Genomic DNA, 23605 nt, shown 5'->3' on the forward strand with positions numbered 1-23605 from the left:
ACTGTGGCGGGGGTGTGTGTTTAGCTGCATTCTTCTTCCTTTTATAAGCAGCCGCCTTGGGTGGGAGGAGCGTGTTTACAAGAACCCAGGCGGGCAGAGGAATGCAGGATGAGCCTGTGGCTATGGGCTCATTGTAGTGAAGCTGGAAGACAGCAAAAGCCTCAGTGCAGGGGAAATCATGCCACCCTGAATCCCAGTGCAGGCTGTTCAGCTGCAGGGAGGAGCCAGACCCAGGCACAAGAGCATAGGAATTGCCAGAGGGGATCAGACCAAGTGCATCTAGTTCAGCCCCCTGTCTCCAAAAATGGACAGCACCAGCTGCTACAGAGGAAGCTGCAGGAAACCCCCCTAGTGGATAATTATGGTATAATCTTCCTATGGGGTGAAGTGGCTTCCTCACCCCAGTTGGGTGATGTCCTGAAACAGGCGGGTTTAAATACCTTATAATTTACTTCTGTCCCATTTATTGTAATGGGATGTTCTCATTATCCATGTACCTGCTTAAGCCTTTTAAAAGTCCTACTTAGCACTTTGATTCAATGATATCAAGTGGCAGGGAGTTCCCCAGGTCACTTATGCATGTGTAAAAAAAAATCCCTTGTCTCAAATTTGAAATGTGTTGCCTTTCAGTGCTGTTGAATGCCCCTTGCTCTTGCATGCTGAATAAGGGTGGCTAGACATGTCAGGCTGAGCACAACTTCTTGTGAAACTTTCCCCAGTGATGCTCAGATCTTTATCTTGAATGATTTCTGTTCATTTAGGTAAAATCACAGAATGAAGGCAATGTAGGGCTGGTCATCAAGTCCAGCCCCCTGTGCTGAGGCAGGACCAAGTAAACCTAGACCAGCCCTGATAGGTGTTTGTCCAACCTGTTCTTAAAAAGCTCCAGTGATAGGGTTTTCCACAACCTCCCTTGGAAGCCTGTTCCAGAGCTTAACTGCCCTTAGGGCTAGAAAGTTTTTCCTAATACGTAAATCTCCCTTTCTGCAGATTAAACCCATTGCTTCTTGTCCTACCTTCAGTGGACATAGAGAACAATTGATCACCATCCTCAACAGTCCTTAACATGTTTGAAAACTATTATCAGCTCCCCTCCCCCCCTCCCCCCGAGTCTCTTTTCTTGAGACTAAACATGCCCAGTTTTTTTAACCTTTCCTCATAGGTCAGGTTTGCTAAACTTTTGATCATTTTTGTTGCTCTCCTCTGGACTATCTTCAATTTGTTCACATCTTTCCTAAAGTGCGGCATCCAGACCTGGCTGCAGTACTCCAGCTGAGGCCTCGCTAGTGCCGAGTAGAGCAGGACATTTACCTCCCGTGTCTTACACTTGACATTCCTGTTAATACTCCCCAGAGTGATATTCACCTTTTTTGCAGCTGCATCACACTGTTGACTCATGTTCAGTCTGTGATCTGTTATAACCCCAAGATCCTTTTCAGCAGATTACCACTTAGCCACTTATTTTGTAGTGGTGCATTTGATTTTTCCTTCTTAAATGTATTATTTTGCACTTGTCTCTATTGAATGTAATTGTATTGATTTCAGACCAGTTCTCTAATTTGTCAAGATCTGTTTTTCACTAAGTGTTTCAGTTAGCATAGATGATATTCTTTGGGAGTGGAGGCTCTGGAGCGGAGATCATGGCATCCTGTTACAATGCACTGACTCCAATCACATCATCCTCCCATGCTGAGAGCTTAACCCCAACCTGAAATGCTCCAGAAGCAATAGAGGGCTTCCATGACCACTTTGCAATCTGTCCCCCCAAAAGCATTACTCCTGCTCCCACACCACAGAGCTGCTTTCCCCCTGCAGGAGATCCCAAGTTACCAATGTACCAGGCTGTAGCATTTGCAGCAAGGGAGATTTTACAAGGCCGCCTTTGAAAAGTCAAAAGCAGCTTCTTTCATTGCAACTTTCCAACAGGAGGCCAAGCAGGGCAGAGGTGTGTGGGGCAGACTATTAGGGACCTTGGCCCCCCCCCATCAATGACAGTTTCCCCACACATAACAGCAAGACAAGACTCATCTGCCTTATCCTACTGTAGTGGAGCATGACAGCTGAGCAATAATTCAGAACATAGTTAAACACAACTTGCTTTTAGCTCCAGATCTTGCAAAGCACTTAAGTATGTGGGTAACATTGATCATGTGAGTATCCCTATTGAAGTCAATGGAATTACACACAAGAGAAAGTATGGGACTACTCAAGCGCATGCTAAAGTGCTTTGCAGGATAAGGGCCTTTCTGAACAATGACATTGTGGAATACACAAATGACATTATGGAAATATTTTATATATTTAAAAGCTTATTGGCATATAAACAATTAACAGCATCAGTGCTTAGCCCATAACTTCATAGTGTAATGCTTCCTCCCTTTTCTTATATCCAGGAGTTTCCTTGCATCTTTTGTCCTGTTGCATAAGACCATTGGGAAAGAACTGAGGAAGCTGATGCATTATTAAACTCATCATGATCACCTCTTCCCTGTGAAAACTGCCACTCATTGATCTGCATTTGGAAGCGATGTGACATTTTTCAAGACAACAAAATGAGACCAAAAGTCTAGCAAGGCAGGGCAATTAACAGCTTTCTGCATTTTGCTTTTCTTACAAATTCCAGCCAGGTAAAAGCTGAAGGAGCGGGGGAAAGGGAGGGTAATACAGGAGATACTGAAAATAGCTAAAATGCAATGTAATATATAAGCAAGAGTAAGGAACAATTAATTATTAATGGCATCATTAAACTCTTGGGCAAAACAACTAGAGCTAGCAAGCAATTCCTTCAGAGGAGGCACCAGACATCAAGCTATGAAAGGCCAATTTGCATTTTTTCTCAACTGATTTACATTTTTCAACTGGGCGCATCAATTTTGAGCAAAAATGGATTTGCACTTTCTGGAAAAATATGCAGCAAATTGCTATGAAAGCTAAACAAGCCACTGGTCATTTAGCCACAGCATTTAGAGCGTGTACCTTGTCCTTTACCCTGTCCTTGGCCAATTGTCTTCTGAAGATCTGGGCTGAGAGTAAATTCATCCTTGTGTAGAGGGACAGCACAAAGCCTGGCATCTAGAAAGACTCATTTAAACCCACTGTGGTTATGTCTCAGATGTGATTGCAGCCCAGGTAGACATACGCACACTAACTCTACCCATGCTAGCATTGCTAAAATATAGCCATGTAGACGGGGTGGCACAGGCTTCAGTGCAGGCTGTACAAGTATCACGGAGACTGGGTATGTACTAGCCTTGCTAGCCCATGCTCCCTGCTAGTTTTGGCCATGCTAACATGGGTTAAGTTAGCATAGGTCTATCTACCTGTGATTCAATCACCCCTTGGACTGCAGTGTAGACAGACCCTTAAACTCTTGATAGAGAGTATAACCCACACAACTCCTGGGTGTGGTGTTCTGTCCCATCTAGTGGCACAGAGACCACCTTGCGAGTGAGAGAGATTAATGAGTTTGCTCTACAGCCTTAACTAATAGCCGGTTGGCTTTTAGCTCATGCGGTAGAGCAGGCCTGCACAACATGCGGCCCAGGGGCCACATGTGGCCCGTGTGGGCTCATTGTGCGGCCCGCGGGGGTTGAGTAGATGGGCTCACTGTGCGGCCCGCGGGCGGAGGGGGGGGTGAGTAGACAAGTGGCGGGTGAGGGAGGGGGGCTGAGTAGGTGAGTGAGTGGGCAGTGGCAGGGAATGAGTAGGCGAGCCGGGAGGGTGGAGGGCTGAGGAGGCGAGTGGGCGGGCAGTGGCGGGGGGTGAGTAGGTGAGCCGGGGCAAGGGAGCTGAGGAGGCGAGTGGTGAGTCGGTTGCTGACCTGTTCTACTGATCTGGCCTTGCTTCCATCCCCTCTCCCAGGGCCGGCTCCAGACACCAGCAAAACAAGCAGGTGCTTGGGGCGGCACATTTCTAGGGGCGGCATTCTGGTGCCGGCCATCATAGGTGCCGACTCCGGGGCATGGGAAAAAAGTGCCCTCGCTGCCCCAGCTCGCCTCCGCTCCGCCTCCGCCTGCTCCCCTGAGCACGCCGCCACCGCTCTGCTTCTTCTCCCTCCCTACCAGGCTTGCTGCGCGCGAAACAGCTGTTTTGCGTAGCAAGGCTGGGAGGGAGGAGAAGCCAAGCGGCGGGGCGCTCAGGGGAGGCGGCGGAGGTGAGCTGGAGCAGGGAGTGGTTCCTCTACCCCCCCTGTTACTTCCTGCACCCCCCCACCTTAGCTCACCTCCGCTCCACCTACTCCCCTGAATGCGCCGCTGCTCCGCTTCTCCCCCCTCCCTCCCAGGCTTGCCACGTGCGAAACCGCTATTTCGCTCAGCAAGGCTGGGAGGGAGGAGAAGCTGAGCGGCGGGCGCTCAGGGGAGGCGGTGGTGGTGGAGCGGAGGTGAGCTGGAGTGGGGCGCGGTTCCTCTAACCCCCCCATTACTTCCTGCGCCCCCCCACCCTAGCTCATCTCTGCTCCGCCTGCTCCCCTGAACGCGCTGCTGCTCCGCATCTCTGCTCTCCCTCACCTGAGAGGAACGGGGGAGAAGCGGAGCGGCGGCATGCCCGGGGGAGCAGGCGGAGTGGAGGTGAGCTAGGGCGGGACGTCATGGGGGGCCCGTAGGAAGCAATGGGGGCGAGAAATGCGGCACGCCAGGGGAGGAGGCGGTGCTGGGGATTTGGGGAAGGGGTTCGGAAGGGATGGAGTTGGGGTGGGGCTGGGGGCACGAAAAAGAAAGGGGAGGCGGCCAAAAATTTTTTTGCTTGGGGTGGCAAAAATCCTAGAGCTGGCCCTGCCCTCTCCAAGCGTTGCAGCTGTCCAGAGGTGCCTGCCTTCCACGCCTTCCTCATTCACACCTCATTCATTCAACAGGGCAATCGATTACAAAGTGGGGGGAAGATCTTATTCTACTTCTAGCAAAAAGACATTTTTCTTTTACCTTAATTATACTACCTTAGGGGCCGCTATAACATATTACCGAGCTTCAATACTGCTGTTTCGGGGGGGCGGCGCTGGGGAAGAGGGTTTAATTCCGTGGAGCAGATGGTGCGCGCGCGCGGGGGGGGTTGTGTTTCGGGGGGGCTGGGTGGCGCTGGGGGGGGGTTGGTGGCGCTTGGGGGGTTTCGGCCCTCAGTTGTTTTCTTTGGAGTAATATGGCCCTTGCCGCTTTACGAGTTGTGCAGGCCTGCGGTAGAGGCTCATACACTAAGCTCCAGAGATCCCAGGTTCGATCCCACCCAACGATGACCAGGGTCTGTCGGTATTACAAGTGGGGGCTCATCTGGGATTTCAACTGGGAAGTCTCTGAAGCTCAGGACGTGCTTTCTCAACTAGGGGAAGTATGTAACCCACACACCTCCTGAGTGTGGTGTTCTGCCCCATCTAATGGCACTGAGACCACTTAGAGAGAGAGATTAATGAGTTTGCTCTACAGGCTTAGTTAACAGCCAGTTGGCTTTTGGCTCATGCATTAAGCTCCAGAGGTCCCAGGTTCGATCCCGCCCGCTGATGAGCATACAGAGACTCATGAGCCTACTGTAGGTTGGCTCACAGAGGTGGGTGTTTAGCGCAGGCAGCAGAGGTTTGAAACCAGAGGTGCTAAGTTCATTCCCCCTTGCCGGTGACCAGGTGCAGTGTTACAGCAAGGTAGCTAGTTTGTTTTGAAGTCTACGCTTTTGGGTGAGATTCTGCATGGCATATTTTGGTGGTGCAGCACCTGGAGCAGTGCTAAGGTGGCTTCAAGTGACCTTTGCATCCTTCTGATTCTGCTCTGCTCTGTAGCCACTGCATAGAGAGATCCCAAGAGACATCTTAAATTATGGCAGCCTGTTCCTAGCACTTCCAGGATCTCTGCAGCACCACATGCTGTGGACCCATCCTCCCACCTCTGATGCCAGAACTGTTCCACTGTTCCTCCACTGGCTGGGAACATCCTCCCCTGTCTGGATCCAGTGCTTTTAAAGCCCCTTTATCCTGTTCTGGCCCTTTTACCCAGTGTAAAGGGGCTGGAGTGCGAGGGAGGATCTAACCCATAATTCTGATAATGATTTGGGGGCACAAGAAGTCTGAACAATATAAATATAGAGAAAGATTGAGATAAACATCAGCTCACTTTTAACTCCAATCTATTGAAATCCCCTGGGCTCTAGCACAGCACATGGTGAGATCTAACTGTAACCCATGGCAAACAACTACAGATCCAAACAGCCTCTGGGTTCTTGTCCTGAGCTAACTGCGGCTGATATTTCATCTCCTCCTCTGGAGTGTGATGAACAGAAGTGGCTTGGCCACATCTTATTTGAGAAGGGGAAATGCAAAAGCTCATTAGCATTTCTGCTCCTCCCTTAGGACTTGATCCAGCATGGCACTTAGGCCTGGCTCCGCAAAGGTATTTCAGTTCCTCACTCCCCTGGAAATTGACATGAATTAGGTGGCTACATGCCTTTGCAGATCGGGGCCTTAAGCAGGTGCTTTGCTTTCACCGCGTTGAAGTCCCTTGATGTGGAAGTGCTTTGCCAAAGCGGGACAATCTTGAGGGCAAATAAACTCTGTGGAAGAAATAAGTTTTTAGGAGGGAGTGGAAGGAAGAGGGGTTGAGGTGTGAGAACCCCAGGCAGGCGTAGGAGATTCAGCTGAGAATGCAACTCCCTCTCCTGCTTTTAGGCTCCTATTTTAGTCAATGGCAAGACTCCCATCGCATCACTGGGCAGGATCCATCCCTTCCAGAACAGAATTTTCCAAAGTACTCTGCAGGCTGAGTTCATGGGAGAAGCGGCGCCCTGTAGAAAACCTGCTGTGCGTGTGACTGTGCTGAGCGCTTGTCAATCTGGCTTGGTGCTTGTCAGAAAACCTGCCCCAAGAACCCCGCTTGCAGAGCAGTGCATCCTCACTCCCAGGTGCCAGTCTGGAAATCACACCTGGGAACCCCCCTGGCTGTTTGAGGCTGGCAGCCTTTTCTTTCCTCCTCCTCCTCTCAATGGCCCAAAAGACCAAATCAAGAGCTGTTTGCTGGGCTTGCATATGCTATGGGGAGCTGTGACAAAGACTAGCATGTGGAGGGGCTTGTTAACAAGCAAGTGCCATCTAGATCTCTCATATCATGCAGTGCTCCTTACCAAGTGTGCTGATGGTCTCCAGTCTGCAACCCAGATCTTTGCCTGTTCCTTTGGCTGCTCACCAAACTGTGTGTGTAGAGGAGCCCAGCACTGGAACAGCAGAGGAGCTGCAGGTCAGGAAGCATCAAGGTACATTGACAGAGCTCTGTGGGTGTGGCCGGCCAGCCTAGGACTGGGGTAGCACCAGGGCTGGGGATCAGCATTCAGGTTCATTGGCAGAGCTGTGTGTTTGTGGGGGGAGCCTAGGACTGGAGTAGCGGGGGAGAGAGGGGGCAAGTCAGGATCAAGGTGCAGTGACCAAGCTGTTTGCATGTATGGAGAGCCTAAGACAAGCCTAGCAGGAGGGCTGTGGGTCGGGGCTGAGGCACATCAGCAGAATGATGTGCTGCTGCCTTGATCAGTCAGCACCTGCTTACCCCACTGCCGGCTCTCGCCAGCCCTACCCGCCCCTTGCATTCGTTGAGCATCACATTCTCCAAGCCATGTGTTTAAAGAGTCACTCTGGGCCAAACAATTCGTAGCTGGGCTGCTGAGCCCTTCTGAGAGGAACACAGTGAGCCCAGGGAAAGAATTCAAGCCCTTGCCACAGTGAAGGGAAAGACAGCTGCTCCAAACCTTTCCTTTCTGGCCTGGGGACCTACAAGGGCAGAAGCCACTTGTCTCTGGCCAAGAAGCTCCTCTTTGCAATGCTGATACCACCTCCTTGGATGGTATTTCTGGGGTAGGGAGGGGGAGGGGGTGAAGAGGCAGAGGCCAGTGACTGAGATCAGTCCATTGCACTGAACAAGAAGCTCCCAAGAGGATCTGTCTGTGCCCCTCCCTCCACCTCCATCCTCTGTATGTTCCTCCCTACTCCTCCTCTCTGCCTCCCCTAATTAGTTTGATTTCAGTACCTAGACAGAAATAACCCAGCAGGGGCTGATCTGCTTGGGTACCTCCAAGGGGGGAGTCCTGTTGGAAAAGTAGAGTATCTCCCTCCCCACTTCCTTCCCCTTACATTTATCCTCCCACCTCTGTATCCCAAGTTGTGGTCACGGTCTTCCAGCTATCGAAGGCAGGATCGGACTTCTTTCAAAGCCCATCTGCACGGCACTCCTCACAATGAGTCACGGAGCTACCCTGCGTGCTCCCCTCTGTCAGGACAATGGGGCGTCTTGCAGCCAGGCCTCCCCCTAGGTTCTCTAGTGGCCTGATGTCCGAGCTTGGTCTAAGGTGCCCCGGGGACCTCCGAGCAGGTGGCGTCAAGGAGGAGGAGTGGGCAAACTGGGCTGGCTAGAATTAGAACCAGCCTGAACTTGCCCCCACTCTCAGAGGTTTGGGGGAACTTGGTGACAAGATAAGTAATGGATCACTGCGACGAGATCGGAGAGGGAGCTGGTTACACTAAGGGAAGGGATCCTGCAGCATTTTCAGTCTCCTGCATCACTGATTTTTTTCTGTGCCCCTCATTTGGCATCTTTGTCACACATTGCACCCCATGTGTGGATCTGGGCGGGTGGAGACCTATGCCAATTAGTGCCATCTGGCCAGTAGCAGTGGGCTGAGATGGCTGGCTGACGGCCTGGGCCAACGAGCAGGCAGCAGGTAGATGAGACCTTTGATCACTGCGGCTGGGGTTGTCAAAAGAGTCTAAGGGTGTTAGGTGTCTGTGACTTCCACAGGCTTTGCATCAGGTACACTGACTGTCACTGGGAAGTGGGTCTCTACAAAGCCAGGCTCGGCACTGTGAGCTAGACACAAAAGGCTTTGTATCCTGTCATGAATTCCCAGAGCCGTCCATTTCCCTGCAAGATTTAAGGCCTGATCCAAAGCCCATAGAAGTCAATGGAAAGACTCACATGGGCTTTGAACTAGCATCTCATTGCTTTATCCATAATTCATTGGGCCCCAGAGCCCATGGGAATTAAGCGCCTAAATACCTTTGAGGATCTGGAACTCCAGGAGCTTGGCCCCAGATCTGACCTCTGGCAGTGTTCAGTGGTGCTCCGATCCAGAGCTTTGGGCAGGTCCATCTCTAATCACAAGGCTTCTGTGATTGCAGTGTCCAACTCATCGCTTTAAATAAGTCAAATCCCCTGGCTGTAAAAGGAGTGGCAATGCCATGCTGCCCCCAGGGTGCTCAGCGGGATGGTGAGCATTCCTCCTGTTCCATCTGGTAGCATTTAAACAGCGGATTGGCAATTAAAAGCATATTCAAATATAGGCCACAGTGTCTGCAGGGAAATATGATTTATTTATGTTGGTGGGGAGGGGACCCATTCTGCATCTTTACAGTCTGGTGCTAGGCCTCCCCGGAGAGCGGCCCTTAAAGGGACGTCAACGTATATGCTGCTTTGATGCAGGGGGAGGCAGGAGACTTTGAAGCATGTCTGTTCTTGGGAGTATTTTGGCTGCAGCTTTGGATAAGAGATCTGACCACCTACCCAGGAGCAGGGGGTCACATCCTCCACCCAGCATCCCCTGGAGCACTGGGGATGATCACTGATTTGCCCACTGGGGGCAAACCAGCTGTATTCACCAGCCCCCTTCTCCTTGTCCTGAGCTGGAGACAGGGAGAAGAGGACAGAGCACTCATGTCATCCAAGGGGATTCAGGTTTCTTGGGGGCAGGGACAGTGGTGTTGAGCTTTTCTGTGGGTTGGTGCAGAGGATGTTTAGAGAAAGGCTGGCAGCCCGAGAGCTTTCTCCTATGGTGTCCCCTTCCCAGGTACAGATCTGGCCTCATTCAGGAGTCCGGGCCCATCTGGCTTTAGATTTCCTAGGATGAAGCATAGGTGCAGCCAGGAGAAAACAAACTTCCCCATGGAAATTGCTCCCCATTAATTATCCCAGGCCAGGGAGCAGAATGACAAGCCCAGAATGTGCCAGGCAGGATTCAGATTCCCTCTGGGGTTTGGATGCTGGATGTTGAAACAGGGATGTATCCTGAGGGCTGGGGATGCCCAGGGTCTGCCAGAGGCCAGATACCCAGAGGAACCAGCCTGGGGGCCCAGTGCTCAGTACTAGAGCAAGAAAAGACGCAAGGAATAGAGCCAAGAGGATGGGCTGAGGAGATGCCCCCAAAAGGCAGAAGAGTCTTTTTGTCTGTTGGGACTTGTTAGCTGGGCTTTTGCTAAGTTTGTGTGAGACTTGGCCGGAGGGCCAAGCCACATCTCCAGCACTGAACACAGGCAGAGAGCTGAGGAGACCAACTACGGAGAAGGAAACTGAGGCAGAGAATGCTGGCATAACCCATGCCTGCTTGGAGTGGCACTCTGTCCCTCTCTAGTGAGCAGAAGAGGACACTAGGGGCTGACCACAGCTGATGACAGCCATCTCTTTGTCGCTGGCATTGTGATCCTAACTCATGCTCTGTCTCCCCTACTGATTTGTGACACCCATAGACAGGTCCATTTGTAAGGGCTATGCATGTTATTAGAAACTATGCCCCTACCACATGGTACATCAATCAATGACTATTTGATCTTGTAATATAAGGCTTCTCACTACTTTTACCCTGAGTGTCATGATATTTGGCCCTTTTCTCCAAGCCCCAACTGCTGGAGTCATGTTATTTATTGAAAATCTCATGTTCCATTGTTTAAAAAAAGTTACTAGCCTTCATAGTTGCACACAAAATATAATCCTAGTGTGACCTAAAGGTTGAAAAATCAGCAGACAAAAGAACCCCTAATGTGTTATTAAAAATAAACCTCATGATTTTTAAGATAATCTCGTGATGGGGTTGGGGGGCTTATTCATGATTTTTGAGCATTTGGGGTTTGTGACCCTATGCATTGCTTGACTGTGTCACCATTGCGACCTTGCTGGAGAACACAAGGTGTGGAAAACCTCCACACCCTTCCAGAGTTCAGCCAAGCTCTCATTCCCCTCCATTGCATCCTACGCAAATGATGGCTTTCATCTCCCATTCCCTAGAGACCACACTTTCCTCCACCCAATGTCTCTTCTTGCTGCCCATTGGTTTTATAAGGGCATTTAACCCATTCCTCCTAGCAGTAGTTCAGTTCCTAAATGAAGGAATGATGAGGCCAGAGGCTGGGTGGTAAGTTGCAAATTGTCTCTGAGAGACTCAGAAGGCTCTTACAGCTATTAGCAGGCTAGTTAATTATTAGTAGTATTATGAGAGTGCCTAGGTATGGACCAGGCCCCCACTGTGCTAGGCGGTGTACACACACAACAAAAAGATGGTCCTGTGGCACCTTTAAGACCCACAGGACCCTCTGTTGCTTTTTACAGATTCAGACTAACACGGCTACCCCTCTGATACTTAACAAAAAGATGGTCCCTTCCCCACAGATCTTACAAGCTTAATTCCTATCATGAAGGTGTCATAACTATAAAGGGAAGGGTAACAGCCCTCCTGTGTACCATACTATAAAATCCCTCCTGGCCAGAGACTCCAAAATCCTTTTACCTGTAAAGGGTTAAGAAGCTCAGGTAACCTGGCTGACACCTGACCCAAAGGACCAATAAGGGGACAAGATACTTTCAAATCTTGGTGTGGGGAAGGCTTTTGTTTGTGCTCTTTGTTTTGGGGGTTGTTCACTCTTGGGACTGAGAGGGACCAGGCATCAATCCAGGCTCTCCAAATCTTTCTGAACAAGTCTCTCATATTTCAAACTTGTAAGTAAATAGCCAGGCAAGGCGTGTTAGTTTTTATCTTTGTTTTCTCAACTTGTAAATGTACCTTTTTGCTAGAGTGTTTATCTCTGTTTGCTGTAACTTTGAACCTAAGGCTAGAGGGGGTTCCTCTGGGCTCTTTAAGTTTGATTACCCTGTAAAGTTAGTTTCCCTCCTGATTTTACAGAGATGATTTTTACCTTTTTCTTTAATTAAAAGCCTTCTTTTTAAGAACCTGATTGATTTTTCCTTGTTTTTAGATCCAAGGGGGTTGGATCTTGATCCACCAGGAGTTGGTGGGAGAAAGGAGGGGGATGGTTTATGTTTCCTTGTTTTAAGATCCAAGGGGTTTGGATCTGTATTCACCAGGAAATTGGTGAAGAGTCTCTCAAGGCTACCCAGGGAAGGGAATTAGCATTTTGGGAGTGGTGGCAGCGGACCAGATCTAAGCTGGTAGTTAAGCTTAGAAGTTTTCATGCAGGCCCCCACATTTGTACCCTAAAGTTCAAAGTGGGGAAGCAGCCTTGACAGAAGGAAATGTTGCTCCTGGTTTTTCATTCATCATCATCACCATGGCAAATGCCAAAGGGACTTAGCGTCCTCCCTCAGGTGGATCTCTAGCTAAGTCCCTAAGGGGGTCTGGCTGATTATTTCGTTTGTGTCCATCACTGGTGATCTTACTGCACCACCGAAGCATTTTGGAGACCAGGTGATTGCTGGCCATGTAACGGCATTCCTTGGAAAAAATGTTGCGTAATTCATTGGTCTTCCATCCATGTCTGTACCAAGAAAACCACCAAAACCAAAGTAGTGTTGCTGAAGGCGGTTGCTGGGTTCAGCTATGAATATCCGCATTGCTGATCTTGTCTTTTCACTAAATTCTAGGAACAGACAGACACTAAAACCTGAAATATGTATGCTCATTCCACATCCATTATACAGCTATGGGACAGCTAGACATAACTGGCCAAATTACTCGTTCTTTCGAATCTGTGTACTGGGGAAACACTTTCAGGCTTTGTCCTCCTCTCTGTAAAGTGATCGTTTGTTGTGGGTTTATTGGAGCAGTCCCTCTTTTCCTATAATGTCTCAGTATCCCAGGAATTCCTTTTGGGACATGTGAAATGTCCCAGTTTATCATTTTGTCAATCCAAATTTGGGCGTTTTGTAATGTATGTTCAAGGTTGTATGGCTACACCGAGTAGAACTTGTTCTGCATTTCCCAGGAGCAAGCAGCCCAGCGGATCAAGTGTTCAGAGTGATGAACAGGGAGTGCAAACTGTCAGAGTTGGGTTTTTTTGCTCAGAGTGGATGTTAATGACAATGTTAAGGGTGGGAGGGATAGCTCAGTGGTTTGAGCATTGGCTTGCTACCCCCACGGTTGTGAGTTCAATCCTTGAGGGGGCCATTTAGGGATCTGGAGCAAAACATTGGTCTTGCTAGTGAAGGTAGGGGACTGGACTCCATGACCTTTCAAGGTCCCTTCCAGCTCTATGAGAGAGGTATATCTCCATATTTTTAAAAAAAATGTTTCATGATAAACTCCTTAAGTTCCACGGGGGAAATCCCCACAGCTGAGAGAAGAATATGTGTCACTGCGGAGAAAGAATCTGGCAGTGGTGACAACAAGACTTTTTAAACATATGCTTGTATCTTTTGAATGAGTTTTCCATGTCCCTAAAAATATGTTGCTTAGTGGTTAGAGCACTGGACTCTGGAGACCTGGCCTCTTACTCTGCCAATGGCCTGTTGTGTGATCTTGGGCAAGTCTTCAGAAATCCTAACACTTGGGCTTGTCAGAAAGATAATGTGTGGAATACAGTAAATGTAAAGGGGTATAGGAGAAAAGAAGATTTGAGCTATATCTGTGAAGACCAAGCATTGGAGGAACATGGTGAATGTGCCTCAGTTTCCCTAGCTGTAAAACTGGGATGGTGAAAAGCACTTTGAGACCTACTGATGAAAAGGGCTGCATGAGAGTTGGGTGTTACTGAAATGATCATGATCTCCCCTCTGATTTCTGCCTAGAGTCTGGGCAAATGAGGCCTATCAGGATCCTTAAAAGGATGGTGGGAGATAAATTAAGCAGCACCAGACATTCCCTGGACTGGATGAATGTTATAACCGCTGAGCTGAACAAACAATGCTTCCACCAGTCAGACGCTAGCTGTTCCCTGAGCCGATCTGAGTGCCACAGGGCAATAATGGTATAACTAGCAACAGTCCCGCTCCGGCACCAATGTCCAGCAGATACCACAACTACGTCAGTTGCATGGGGCAAGAGGAATAGAGGCCACTGGCACAGAACAGTGTCCTGCTGTGGAAATAAACATCTGTCTCTCCTCAGTGTTTATTTTCCATGAACGCCTCCTTTTTGAGTGGGTACTTGCATAGCAGCAGACAACCATTAATTACCCTGCCACACTGACATGGCTTAATTGAATGCCATTATCCCTTAATTAATTAAATGCCAATTAATTATTGAGACCATTGTATGACATGTAACAAATGCCATGAGCTACTTCAGACTGAATAATTGAACATCCAGTACACGCGTTCCTAATAACAATGCGCAGCAATCGTCTGCCAATTAGGCGAAATTCTCATCCTTGGAGAAGCGATCCAAACATGGGAGATGATGCGTGTGGCCTGGGAAATTACGGGTACAGCTAATTGGGAGCCAAGCTCTCTTACCTCCCTTATGCTCTAGGTTTCTTACTTCCCACTGTTTCATTCTCCAGAGTTCTCCTCTTTCATGGAGTTACCCCCTGTATGAATTTGGCCCCATGCGTATAAAGAAATAGCCTCTTCTGACAGCTCTTGAGAATGAATGGGCCGGCACCACAGATGCTCTCCGTATCTGCCATGTTGGACCCACAGGGTATCCGATCATGGGCGATTCTTCCCCCTCCTTCCTGGATGCAGTCAGGATAGCTAGGAGGTACTCACCCTATACAGTGTGTGTGCTTACCCCTACTGACCTGTAGAGGGCTCCAAAGAACAGGGCAGCTGCTCCCTTACCCGAGTTGGTGGGAAGAACCAGCCAGTGCAACTGATTGCCCAGCCGGGAACAGTAAGCTGCACATCACATGGGAGTGGAGCAGCTGGCATGCTGACTGTGTGCCCATGCTGCATCTCCAAAGTACCTCTCCCTGTGGCGATGCAGGCGCTCTCCATCCCAGTGGGGGTGGGGGTATGCCTAAGCGGTTACTAGCTAACTCTGTGAGTGATGGCACCACCTAGGGTCTGGGGGATGCACTGGGCTCCCCAAAAGGAGCTCTCCATTGCCTGTGCATTGGCAGCTGAGAGAGCAGGGCTCTCATTCCAGCTCTCTGTGTGTGCATGAGATTTACAGTGATGCTCTGTTGTCTGCAGCCGGAGGCAGCTAGGGATGCCTGGGGGCTTCTTGCAATGGTTCCCACTAGGTTGGGCTACACAATCTGGGCCCAGTTGCAGGTGCTGAACCTTTCTGAGAAACGTGGCCCTGCATCTCTCCATTAGCCCCCATCACACGCCCTGCCCAAAGCTAGAAACCCAAGTTAGACCAGACGCCTCTTTTCTGTGGGTGTACAGTGCCTGGCACTAGGGCTCCTCAGTGCTACGGTAATACAAGTCATTAATAATAATGATGAAGATGTTATTTATTTGTAATGCTGTAGGACGTGAGAACACCCCTCCCCCCAGACTAGGACCGCCTCATCCCAGGTGCTGCACAGACCAAATGTAACCCGCACACCCCACTCGCTTGGGAGAGCAAGTTCTCTACTGCTCGGTGCCCTCTTCTCTGCCCAGCCATGAAGGAGTTAAACCTTCTCGCTCCTCTGAACAATCTACCAGCCAAGCGTGAATAATAGCCTTTCTCAAAGTAGCATTTAATGGCCGTAAGGGGGGATTTTAAATGGATTATATGTTTATTTTAAACTAGCAGCACAACTAGAAGTGGATACAAAAGGAAGGCGGGCGGGCGGGGGGAAGGCGGGAGACCTATGTTAATGCAAAAGGAAGAGGCTGAAATAATTAGCCTTCCAGCCAGAGCCTCCTGTATAAATATCTCTATTTTTAAAGGTTATGGTGAGCTGCTCCTAATCTCCCCGTCCATCAGCCCCCCTCCCACTCCTGCTCCATCTAGGAAGGATATCTCCGCTGCGGTACTGCTTATGAACTCGCTCTCCTCCTCTTTCCCCAGGCATCCATAAGCTGTTCCAGTGAAAGATGTTGCAGGCAAGGAGATCTGCCCATCTTAATCAAGAGCTGGTCGGGGAGGGGGAGCTATTTCTTACTCTTTGCATTTTAACCTTCTCAGAGAATTTTCCAGGGGATTGAATCCAGCCTGCAGCAGCAAAGGGCTTGCAAAAGAGGGAAATGCAGGAGCCAGAGGCTAGTCTGCGTGAGCCCCTCGCAGGGGCAATGAGGCCTGGACCATGCTGCCTTCTCCTCCAGCTTGTTCCCTTTTAAAAAATGTCTGAATGAACCTGATTGCTCTGGAAAAGGGAGTGTCCAAGGCTGAGGTTTTCCAAGGTGCCTAAGGGATTTAGGAACAAAGCTCCTCTTCCCCCCCTTTCAGTGGGAGCTATGTGTTTAAATCAGCCAACCAGCTTTGTAAATCTCAGCCGGAGAGAGCACAGATTGCAGCTGGGTCTGGTGCTCGAACGAGCTTCCCCCACACAGTTCTGCTAACATCCCCCAGGTGTGACCTGCCACAGCACCCCATGCTCTTCACGGCCACAGCGTAGTCCTGACCTGCACCCTCAACCTTCCCTGCTATTCCACACCTGAGCTCCCCCCATGAATCTATGATCTGCAGCCACTCTCTTGTTCTCGGTCTGGGCTCCCTCCTTACCTCTTTGCCAATGTCCCTCAGTCCTGACTTGCAGTCCCGTCCCATGCCACTCCTGGGCTCTCCCCACAGAGTCCTGCCAATGCCTTTCAGTCCTGATCTGTACCTCCCCTACCTCCGCTTATCATCTTGTTTAAATAGGTACTCATGTAACACCAACAGACCCCGGTCGTCGGTGGGCAGGATCAAATCTGGGACCTTAGGAGCTGAGCCTCTACTGCATGAACTAAAAGCCGCACGGCCTTTAGCTAAGGCTGTTGAAGATTCATTAATCTCAAAATGGTCTCGGTGCCACTAGAGGGGACAGAGCACCACACCCAGGAGGTGTGTGGGTTACACTCACGCTCTTTGCTTAATCTCTTCCAGTGTATTAAAGATTGAATAGTCATTTTTTCTGGTCTGGCCAACTGTCCGTGAAGTCCCTCACGCATTGGGAACATAGATCGGGCTCATTCATAGCAGAGATGAAAGTCATTACCAAAAACATGAGGGCATTCTACAGAAATAGCCTCAAATGCTGCCATCTCACTACTGTAAGCCACTATTGTATGGTGTATTCCTGCAGAATACTGCAGTACGGTTTTTAGAAGGGGGACACTACGGCACCAGTATCGTAAAGCCCATTTGTTTAAAGTAAAGAATGCGCTTAAGTGTTCTGCTGAATATGGACAGATTTATGCAAATTAAGCATGTGTTTTAAGTGCTTTGTTGAGTCAAAGACTAAATCAGCAAGCCTCTCTGTTTTATCTCCCCTCCCAACTACCACATCACACTCACTAATTATACATTATCCACCTGCAATGCATGACACAGGTCACTCAGTTCTAAGCAGACATATTTCAGGGAGATGCATTAAATGTTTAGGGATCAGGGCCAGGCAGAACAGTTCATTATCGTTGCAAAAATGGAGTATCTGATCAAAATAGCTCATTGTACAGCAGGCAAAGAAAAGAGAAAGCTGCACTCCCTGCTTGGCTGAATGGCAGACATTGATTTAATTGATATAATGATGTTCTGTTAAAGGAACACTACAGCTGGATTTATTTCAGAGAAATGCATTGTTTCCCCTATGCAATTAAAATGGATCTAGCTGTATTTTAAGCACTGGGAGAAGTAAAACTGGAAAGGGGGGAACTTCACATGAAATTTAAATAAGTCTGAAAACCAAGAAGATCCTCATGTTAAGAGGAGAAACAGATTTCTCTCAGTGAGGGGTTGAAAATGGGCAGTTTGAGAGGAAGCACTGACTGGCAAAGATATGCCCTGATCTGATATAACCAGGTTTCTGCTGCTTGTGCAAACCTAGCTAACAGCTAGAATAAACTTAAGGCCTTTTGTTTTCAGTTTTTAACTGATGTTTACCAAAAAATTCCTGGGTTTTGCAAAACTCAATTGGGTTTTGAGTGATTTTTTTTTCACCCAAATTTTGGACCACTCAAGTACATGAAAATACTGATTATATTAAGAAAATCCAATACATTACATTAGGTAGCTATGTTTTTGTTAATAATGATAAGTGTAAATGCAAGGCTGTCTGTGAAAGTAGAAAGGCAACATAGTGGAAGAGACACACACATGTATATGTATATGTCCTCTTAATGTGCTGTTCATGAAATAAACCACAGCATTCAACTGCTTTTACTTTCAATACTCTTACTTTTCTCTATTTGTTCCTTTTTATCTGTCCTTCCATCCCTCAATATTAACCCCGATATTTACCCAGAACATTAATGTTGTTTGCACCAATTTTTACCCCCCCCCCCCTTTTTTTAATTGTTGTATTAAACATACTGATGAACTCCTGGGAAATGTTAAACAAAATCAAAACTGAAAATGAAGGCCCTCAAATAGAATTTACAAAGAGTAGGGGAGAGGAGTGTCATCGTGGTGTTGTTAGAGCATGTGTGCTGGGCTGTGAAAGCTGTTGAGGGGACTCAGGTACCCGATTCCCATCCATTTTAAGGGTCAGTTTTAACTGAACTGGATGATGGGGCAATCTTGAGTCTGTTTCCTAAATCCCAGGCTCTTCATAAGTGCCAAGTTTGTCAGGGTGGCCTAAACAGGCTAGTTAGCTCTTAAATAAATTGGTGTCCTTTCACCATATCTTTTTCAAATATCAGGGGAGTACCAGAACCTCAGTGTTGGGACAGGACCAGAGACATTTAGGGGATCCTGTATTTATTATCTGTAAATATTTGCAGGAAGTTTATGTGAACAAATAGTTTAAGATCTATTTACTTTACCTGTGTGCTTGGTCACCTAAGTTACATGGTACTGTTAATGCTCTTTGACTGGAGCTTGGCTTGTTTAGCTTACCCAAACAATGACTAAGAGGGGAGTAGAAATACAGCTGGGGGGGGGGGGGGGGTAAACACCAGCAAGGGAGAAGAGCTATTGAAGCCAAGGGACAGAACAAATGGGGATAAACGGGCCACAAGTCAATTTAGGCTGGGACGTTAGAAGGTTTCTAACCATCAGAGGAGGGAAGCTCTGGAAGAGCTTCCAATGGGAGCAGTGGGGGCAAGAAACCGAACTGACTTCACGATGGAACTTGATAAATGTATGAAACGGATTACATGTAACCCTTCTGTCAGGTGGAGCCAGCAACAACAAGGGCCAAGTTCTGTATCTAGGGGTTCCCTTTCAAAAATACAACACAAAACTGATGGTCCTGATGACATCTTGGTGAGTGGCCAGCGGGACAGCTGGCGGAGAGGTGCGGCCAGCAGGGTGGCTGATGAAGAGGTGCAGCAAGTGGCCAGAAGGGAAGTTGGTGGAGAGGGCCCCGCAAAGAGGCATGGCAATCGGCCGTTGGGATGACGAGCGAGTCCCCGAGCAGTAGAGCATGTAAGGTGCCTCCTTACAGCCTCTCCCCCCCCCCCCCCCACACAAGGTGGGAGGTGAACTCTGTGGATGAACCTCTGAACTCTGGGACTGCACTAACCAAGAACAGAAACTGAGTTGGGTGCAGAGAAGGGACGGGCACGTTAAAGGGACTTTTGAGTTTCTGGACTTAAGAAGCTGAGGGGAAAAGGACACTGCCCAACTTACTTGGGGGTGGGTCTTTTGATCATGGTTTATGTTTATGAACCCTAGTTGCGGGGTTTTCCCAAATTAATGCTGAGTTCCTTCCCTCCTTACATTAAAAGTTTTTGCTACACTCAGACTCCGTGCGTGCGAGAGGGAAAATATTGCCTCTTAGAGGCACACAGGGGGTGGTGTGTAATTGTCCCAGGTCACTGGGTGGGGGCTCGAGCCGGTTTTGTGTTGTATTGTTGAAAAGGAACCCCTAGATACTGAACCCGGCCCTTGCTGCTGCTAGCTCCACCTGGCAGAATGGATACATTTTTGAAAGCCAACTGGCTGTTAGCTAAGGCTGTAGAGCAAACTCATTAATCTCTCGCTCTCTAAGTGGTCTCGGTGCCACTAGATGGGACAGAACACCACAACCAAGAGGTATGTGGGTTACATACATGATGGGGTTGCCTGAACAAGCAGGGTGATCATGTGGGGGATCACTGGTCCCCAAGCAGTCCTCAGACTGCAGCCACCACCTGGCAGCTTGCTGGTACCAGTAGGGAGTGTGGGCTGGAGGAACCTAGCTCACCATAGGCATCAACCACTGAGTTCCCAATTGGAGGAGACATCCAGCCTCTTTGATTGGTTCAGACTCACTATTTAGGCCAGAAAGAGGCTCAAGAAGTTGTCTGAGTCTCTGGGTGCCTACTATATTGGACCCTGCCTTCTCACCTGACTTCTGAGCTCTGCCTTGTTCCAGATCCCTGCTTCTATGTCAAACCATTGGCTACTGACTTCAGCTTTGACCCTTGGTTTGACTCCTGGCTCTGGCCCCTAGGCATGACCACCACTGTATCTGACTGCCTATATCTCAGTCTATGACAGCTGGGCTCAACGAACCAGGAGGTCCCTTCCATTTCCATATCATATTGATGAGTGAATCTTGAAAACAGAATAGCAAAGGGCAATGAGTAACTGGGGGGCAGCATGAGGTAGTGGCTGGGGTGCTGCCCTGGGACTCTGGAGACCTGTGTTCTAGTCCCTGCTCTGCTACTGATCTGCTGGGCAAATTGCTTTTCTTCTTTGTGCCACGGAAAGTCTCAGAGTGTTTGTAACAGTGCCAAGCATGGTGGGGCCCTGAATCTTGCTTTGGGGCTTCTAGGCATTAGCCTAATACTGGTCACCAATAATACAGGAGGTGCTACCAGTATGACAAATAATCAGTTGGGCTAAAATTCATGATTATCCCAAATAAAAACTGGCAGTGGTGGACCAATGAATCAATTGACCCCGCAGGTAACAGTGGTCCAAACTCACCAAAGCTATTGCCAAAAGTATTTGTGAATCTCTTTTGGTAGTGTTGGGCCATCTCTAGTTTTGACCTAAGTTCTGTGCTGGATGTCTGGGACTTCACGCAAACCTATTGTTATTCTGGGATGTAATTACAGTCATCAACCACCTCAACACTTCTATGATCATGCCAGTCTCCGTACTGCATTCATAGATCCGGATCCTGACAGGGGGTCCTTCCCACAAACAGGCAGTTGTGACGTTGCAGTCTATATGGTTTTATAAAAATATGCTAATGAGTGACTATGATGTAACTGGAATATGCTTCATGCAAAAGGTCTCTTGTAAGGTATTATTACAAAGCTTATACTCTACTGAGTGTGATCATCCTATTTGTATAAATGTATCAGTCTTGTATCTGAAACTAGAAATATGAAGTATAACTCTGAGGTCCTATTGTAATTATGCAAAGTGTGGGCCATTAATGGTGGTTTGGAATCTTGATGACTCCCATTAACCAGGATAATTGTCTGCAGATGGCTGTGTTTTACCTGTAAGTCTTCCTGTATAGGTGTGTGCTGGCAAGTGGGCAATGAAGTCTTGCAGTGACATGTGATCATGTCACCTGAACTGGAATCCATCTTTAACCTGGTGTCTTTCCATTGAGAAGGAGGGGGTGGGAACCCAGAGAGGGACAAAGGATTCCCGCCTTATGCAAAAGATATATAAAGGGGTGGAACAGAACAAAGGGGGAGAGGAGCCATCATGAAGAATCCCCTAGCTACCACCTAAGCTGGAACAAGAGCTGTACCAGGGGAAAGAATTGTGCCAAGGCCTGGAAGGTGTCCAGTCTGAGGAAAAAACTTACTGAAGCATTTCTGAGGGTGAGATTATCTGTATTCAGTTTGATTAGACATAGATTTGCACGTTTTATTTTATTTTGCTTGGTGACTTACTTTGTTCTGTCTATTACTACTTGGAACCACTTAAATCCTACTTTCTGTATTTAATAAAATCACTTTTTACTTATTAATTAACCCAGAGTATGTATTAATACCTGGGGGAGCAAACAACTGTGCATATCTCTCTATCAAGCTTTATACAGGGTAAAACGGATTTATTTGGGTTTAGACCACATTGGGAGTTGGGCATCTGAGTGTTAAAGACAGGAACACTTCTGTTAGCTGCTTTCAGGTAAACCTGCAGCTTTGGGGCAAGTAATTCAGACCCTGGGTCTTTGTTGGAGCAGATGGGAGTGTCTGGCTCAGCAAGACAGGGTGCTGGGGTCCCGAGCTGGCAGGGAAGGCAGGGGTAGAAGTAGTCTTGGCACATCAGGTGGCAGCTCCCAAGGGGGGTTCTGTGATCCAACCCGTCATAGTATCATGATGTTACATCACGCCAGTGAACACTGTGCTACAGGGCAAACATTGCAGCTTGGTGTAACACAAAGCTTTGTTTCACAGATGTAGCAAGGGGACAGCAGCAGCATGGTCTAGTGGTTAGTGTGCCTCCGCTCCCACCCTGTGTCTGTCTTATCTATTGACATTGGAAGCTCTTTGAGGCAAGCACTGTCTCTTACTGTGTGTTTGTACAGCACCTAGCATCCTGGGGACCTGAGCTTGGTCGGGTCTTCTTAGCGCTATTGTAATACAAGTAATAATCCCTCATTCTCCTATAGCACTTGTCACCTGTAGATTTCAATGTGCTTTACAGGGGAGGGCAGGATCTTATCCCCATTTCACAGAGGGAGGGAAGGGTTTTGCCCAACATCAAACAGCTGAGCCAGGAATAGAACCCTGTTTCCCTTAGGACCAGGCCCATGCTCCAGCCACTAGACCAGGCCGTTCTTATGTGACAATTTTGTTTGATGAATCAGGTTTGGGCAATAAAATGGAGTTCCCTGTTGCGCTGATATCAGTGCTGAGATATGAATAGCGCTGATATTACCCAAGCAGTACTCCAGGGCTTTGCCATTGGGCCAGCCTGCTGGGTCATTCCTCAGTCTTACTACTGAACACGCTGGTAACTCAGTGGAGTTAAAACAAAGCCTTTGGGATTCCCTCCCTCTCCTGGCGTTCCCAGTGGTGTGACGATGCAGAAACACAGCACTGCTGTCCTGGAGGCTTACGGTATCCACGAACATGCCCTGAATCTCCTGGGAACACATCTAGTTAGGATCAGGGCCGGCGCAACCCATTAGGCGACCTAGGCGGTTGCCTAGGCACTACAATTTGGGGGGCGGCGACCGCGGCGGTATTTCTGCGGCGGGACCTTCTGCTGCTTCTGTGGGGGGTGGCATTTCAGGGCTGGACCTTCCGCCGCGTAGGGTGGCAGAAAAGCTGGCGGCGCTCCTGGTTAGGATCCCCTTTCATCCGGATCTATCCGTTGTGGGTCCATGCCTGCTATGTTTATTGTGTTCTCTCCGATTGCTACACTCATGCCCAATGCTGATGCTGCAGTATAGTAGGTGGTTGTCACTGCCTGGGTACCATCCTCTAACAGAATCATTGATCCAAGCTCTAGTCTGCATGTCTAAGCATCCACAGGTATGTCTGCAATGTAGCTGGGACCATGCCTTCTGGCTTGGGAACACACCAGCTCCACATGAGCTAGCAGCTGCAGTGTAGACACAGCCAACCAGGTGGACCCCACAGAGCCCACATCTCAAACAAAAATAAGAAATAACTCCCCAGTCCTGGCCAACATCCCTGCTCTTAATACAAAGGCCTGATCCAAAGCCTAT

This window comes from Chrysemys picta, chromosome 9 (assembly GCF_011386835.1).
Source record: "Chrysemys picta bellii isolate R12L10 chromosome 9, ASM1138683v2, whole genome shotgun sequence".
Classification (NCBI taxonomy): domain Eukaryota; kingdom Metazoa; phylum Chordata; order Testudines; family Emydidae; genus Chrysemys; species Chrysemys picta.